The 5,795-nt window shown below is 40.9% G+C and overlaps 1 protein-coding gene across 1 annotated transcript in view; it reads right to left on the reverse strand.

Moving 5' to 3' along the window:
• Kiaa1324 (KIAA1324 ortholog) overlaps nucleotides 1-5,795 on the reverse strand; it is a 103,755-nt gene that overhangs the window by 89,987 nt on the left and 7,973 nt on the right. The window lies entirely within an intron of this gene.

Genomic DNA, 5,795 nt, shown 5'->3' on the forward strand with positions numbered 1-5,795 from the left:
CATCTGCTGGGAACATACAGTTACCTTTCAGGATAAAAACTGCTCTTTTTATTTTGGTTATAAAAGTGAAATCAAGGGCCGGTCTGATAGCTCAGCAACCTAAAGTGCCTGCTTAGGCAGAGCGCAGCGGCTGGGTTTGATCCCTGGCTTTCCGTGCTGGCCCTGCCCATGGGGAGCACTGAGGCAACTGGGACTGGGCGTGGTGGCGCCCGCCTGTAATCCCAGCGCTTGGGAGGCTGAAGGCAGGAGGATCACTACGAGCCCGACCTACACAGTGAGACCCTGTAGGTCCTGTAGACCCTGTCCTAAATACAGAAAAATAAATAAATAAATAAATAAATAAATAAATAAATACGTAAATGTGAAATCAGACATTTAACATACAGTGAAAACACCAAGAGTCAATGAAACAGCAAGAGGTGACTCTATAGTCCCTTCTTGTTCCTATTCTTCGGGCCAAGAGGAAGTGTGTGTGCATGGGCAGGGCCACCGCCACAGAAAGCCACACTGTGGCTGATTGCTGCTCCACAAGTAGGGAGTTCACTTGTGGCAAATGGATTATGCAACTATTTTTTACCTGAAAAATGATTGTGACATGTGTTGTGAATTGACCAGTGCTGAGGAATCACGTCTCTGAAAGGCATGTGCACCAAAATTTTTGAAACATTATTTTAGCCTTGTTAATTAAGATTTCCAAGATTTATGTCGAACTTGTTTGCTCTCAGAATTTCATCTTGAAAATTTTGTTTGGATAACTCTTCCAAGAATTAGAAGTTTGCCATAATAAAAGGGTTTGTTTCATTATGGAAAAAAATAAAAATATACATAAAATGAAAAATGATTGTGATAACTTTTTGTGAGTGCACTGGAAACTTGAAATTTCTTAATGTTACATAATCTGAGTTAAAAATATAGAAAGATTGATTGTGGATCATAGATGGCAGTTTGCTTGATAACATCTTATATAGAGAGTCTTAAATGTACTTTTGTGATAAGTATAATAGACACACCAATTAATATTTAACTGCTTTTATCATATATAGCTTAAGTTTTCAAACTTAATGAGTCATATAAATTTTAATTAAATATCAAAGAACCAGAAATTTAATTTCTTGATCTGACCATTATGTGCATAAACTAATGTCACATACCAAAGTTCTTTTTTTTTTTATGAGCAGAATATATTTATTGAGAGAAAGAAAGCTCCTGTCCAACAGAGGGACAGGAGAGGGGCCCAAGTGGGTAGTTCCCCAAAAATGGCAGAAGGATTTTTTACCAAAGTTCTTAACAGGGTTACTTGTTACTTGCCACGGTGAGGGCTGACAGCGCAGTAGAAGCAGCTTTTGCTGAGTTCTCTATTTCTTTATTTTTTTGTTTGTTTGTTTTGTACCAGGGTTCGAACTCAGGACCTTGCACTTGCCAGGCAGGCCCTTATGCCACTGAGCTATCTCTCTGGCTTCTCTATTTCTTTAGAGTTAGGTGTCTCTATCAGTTTCTTTTTTAAAATTTTTATTTATTTATTTATTTATTTTGTGTGTGTGTGGCTGGCTGGCATGTGCTGCTGGGGGATTGAACCGCGGTCCCTGTGCTTTGCCAAGCTTGTTCTAAGTAGGTGCTTTAGACCACTCAGCCATCTCACCAGCCCTCTATCAGTTTCTTTTTTTTTTTTTTTTAAATTTTTTTTAACATTTATTTATTGTGTGTGTGTGTGTGTGTGTGTGGCCAGCTCAGCCCACCAGGGGGCGCAGCTCGCTGGCATGTGGTGCTGGGGGATCGAACCGTGGTCCCTGTACTTTGCCAAGCTTGTTCCAAGTAGGTGCTTTAGACCACTGAGCCATCTCTCCAGCCCTCTATCAGTTTCTTAATGCAACATTTTTATAACAAAAAAAAAAAAGAACTCAAGAAATGATTTTTTTGAAGCTATTACTTCTGAGTAGCATTCTGAAAGAATATCATTACAGTGAATATCTGAAATTCACCACGAAGCTTAAAGAAACACTGATCAGAAATCCTGATGAGTTGTATTCAATGAAGACCGCGCTTTGGGGGAAGCGCTAACGTTAATCAGCCCAGCGCATGCGTAACAAGCAGAGGTGGGAAGGCCCAGCTGACCAGGCTGTGGGAAGAGGAATGAGTGGCGAGGTCAACGGCAATGATACTAGGACACGGTCAGAGTGCCACAGAGAACGGTCGGACAGAACTGTGCAGAGTGTGTTAGAAAAGCTGAAATGGAGAGCAAAATACCTGACATAGTCTTAGAAAAAGCCAAGTGTATTTCTTGTCCACACACGGGCTTAAAAGTACCCATGAGGAATATGCAGAAGATGTGTCCATAACAAAATATTTTACTTTTGTGTTTGCAGAGGAAATCAGTCTGCGTGCAGTTTCAAAGGTGAATTGAAAAGGGTTGTAGTGGTTCAGGCCCACTGCTTGGCCTCCTGCACTATAAATGGGTTACTGTGAGAGCTGGGGTTTTGTCTGTCTGGTTCTTTTTTTTTTTTTTAATAAACATTTATTTATGTATTTATTGAGTGTGTGTGTGTGTGTGTGTGTGTGTGTGTGGCCAGCTCAGCCCACCAGGGGGCGGGGCTGGCTGGCATGTGGTGCTGGGGGATTGAACCGCGATCCCTGTGCTTTGCCAAGCTTGTCCCAAGTAGGTGCTTTAGACCACTGAGCCATCTCGCCAGCCCCTTCTGGTTCTTTTTAGAGCTAGAAATACAGATGATCAACAAATAACTCAGTTTATTCATGCGTAAAGTCTAAGACCAATTAAAAAAACTCTTAAGAAAACAAGTGCGGAAGACCACACCTAAATATTATAAAAGCAGGCCAGGGATACAGCTCAGCAGTACAGGTGCCTGCCTGGCAAGCCCAAGGGCCTGAATTCAAGTCCCAGTATAAGTAACTAACTAAAGTAAGTAAGTAAATAAAGTTGTGTATGGCAAATAACCAGAAAACTGAAATCAGTCCTCCTAAAATTAGGAACAAAGAAAGAATATCCACTTCTTTTCAATACAGTACATGGAACATTAGAGCAATTAGGCAAGACAAAGAAATAAAAGTGATACATATAGGAAAGGAAGAACTCAAATTATCATCATTTGCAGATGACAGGATGCCCTTCACAGAGGATTCAAAGACCTTGCCCCAAAAACTCACGGGATTAATAAGATTTCATGGTAAGATGGCTCAGTGGTCTAAAGCGCCTACTTAGAACAAGCTTAGCAAAGCACAGGGAACGCGGTTCAATCCCCCAGCACCACATGCCAGCCAGCCCCGCCCCCTGGTGGGCTGAACTGGCCACACACACACACACACACACACACAAATAAATAAAATTAAAAAAAAAAACGACTTTTAATAAGATTTCATGAGATCAACACACAAAAATCATTAGCACTTCTGTACACCAACAATGAACAGGATGAGAAGAAAGTAGTGCCATTCACAGTAGCTTCAAGAAAAATAAAATACCTAGGAATTAACCTAACCAAGGAAGTGAAAGATCTCAATGAAGAAAACCCCAATACTCTGAAAAAGAAGATTAAAGATGTCATCAGAAAACGAAAAGTTTAAAAAAAGAAAAAGAAAACGAAAAGTTGTTCCTTGCTCCTGGGTAGGCAGAATCAATATTGTCAAAATGGCCATACTCCCAAAACTGTTATACAGGTTCAGTGCAATCTCAATCAAACATCAACAATATACTCGACAGATCTAGAGAAAAAACAACCCTAAAATTCACATGGAATCAGAAGAGACTCAGAATAGCAAAAGCAATTTGGGACAACAAGAGCGAGCAGGAGGCACAGCGACACCTGACTCTGTTACAGCAAATGCAAACGCTGAGACGACACCCAGGACTTGGAGGCACGGGCTGGGATCACTCCCAGAGTGTCGGGCCCTGATCCTGTGGCCTAGGGCTTATGTGGGAGAAGCAAGCAGGAGGCACAGAGGCAGGAGGGCTTGCTAACTGGGACTGGTTCTTACAGTGTGACGCATAGTGACCAGCCGCGCATCACAGGGACCAGCCATTGCTAAGATACAGAAGTCGCAGGAACTGGAACTGGAACTGTTACCTGGGAATCTTACAAACCGAAGTACACTGGCTGGTGCAGGGAGAGGGCATCTTCTACTACTTCAAACTATACTACAAAACGACAGTCATAAAAACAGCATGATATTGGAATGCAAACAACTATGTGGATCAGCGGCACAAAATCGAGAATACAGAAACTGCCCCAGATGTACTCAGCTACTTGATCTTCGACAAAGGGGCCAAAAGCATACACTGGAGGAAAGATGGCCGACGCGACAAGTGGTGCTGGGAAATCTCGGCGCCTGTGTGCAGAAGACTGCAACTAGACCCTTATGTCTTACTGCATACTAAATTAAAATAAAATTGGATCAAAGGTCTAAACCTTAAAACAGAAAGATTAAACCTACTGAAAATAAAACACATGAAACACTGGAAGACATAGATATAGGAAAAACTTTTCTAAACAGAACCTCAATTTGCACAAGAAATAATAGCAAGAATCAACAAATAGGATTATACCTGATTTCTGTAAAGCTTCTCTAAAGCTTCTATACAGAAGAGTAAAAACAATCAAGACAACCTACAGAATGGGAAATTTTTTTTGGCGGGGTGGGGGGGAGAAAAATGTTTGACAAACAAAATTTTGACAGTTGCTCAAAATTAAATTAAAGATCAAGTCCAGAAATGGATTTGAGTCCTGAGTTCAATCCCTGGTACCAAAAAATTTAAAACAAAAATCCTTAACCTCCCTGCCCATTAGAGAAATGCAAATTAAAACAATGGTAGGATATCATCTTACTCCACAAAGAAAGGCAGTCATTAAGAAATCAAACAGGGGAGACAGGGAAATGGCTCAGTGGAATAAGCACTTCCCCGGCAAGTGAGAGGCTAAATTCAATCCCCAGATCTGCCAAAAAAAAAGAAAAGAAATCAAACAGGGACCAGGGAGACAGTTCAGTAGAATAAGTGCTTGCCTGGCAAGTGTAAGGGCCTGAGTTCAATCCCTGGTTCTACCAAATTAAAAAGAAAAAGAAAGAAAGAAATCAAACAATAACAAATGCTGGTGAATGGGAATATATACTTCATTGCTGGTGGGAATGTAAACTAGTACCACCATTATGAAAACCAGTATGGAAAGTTCTTAAAAAACTGAAATTAGAAATTCCATGAGGCTCAGCCATCTCCCTGCTAGGTGTCTTCCCCAAAAAGCTTAAGGCATACTACAGCAACATATGCATACTTGCCAATGTTTACAGCAGCACAACTCATAATAACTAAATCCTTATAAATACATAAAGTATGATATATTTTTATAAAGGTCAAAAAAATAAAAGTCTGGACAAAATGGCACAAGCCTATAATCTACTAAGAGTTTGAGGCCAGCTTGAACTACATAATAAGACCCTGTCTCAAAAACAAAAGGTAACATTTTCAAAGTAAAGCTAGGAAGTTTTTTGAATTTGAGTTTAGAAAGGAGAAAGGCAGCTAGCTGAATGTGGTGGTATACATCTGTGGGGGGCGATAGAACGCTCCTGTTATATTTTCCCTTATTTGGACAAGAAGTGCTGCAGCACCAATCCCTGCTTGCCTCGACATCTTCCTGTGGTCCTGGACCTCCACTACCAATCCACAGCCAGTCCCACCCAACTGCTTCCACTATATGGCCCTGTTCACTTCCTCAATAAACGAGACTTGATCAGAAAGCCTGTCTTGTCTCCGTCTCTTGTGTCTCTTGCCCTGTCTTGTTCATCCCCGTTCC

Source organism: Octodon degus, unplaced genomic scaffold (assembly GCF_000260255.1).
Source record: "Octodon degus isolate 3935 unplaced genomic scaffold, OctDeg1.0 scaffold00084, whole genome shotgun sequence".
Taxonomy (NCBI): domain Eukaryota; kingdom Metazoa; phylum Chordata; class Mammalia; order Rodentia; family Octodontidae; genus Octodon; species Octodon degus.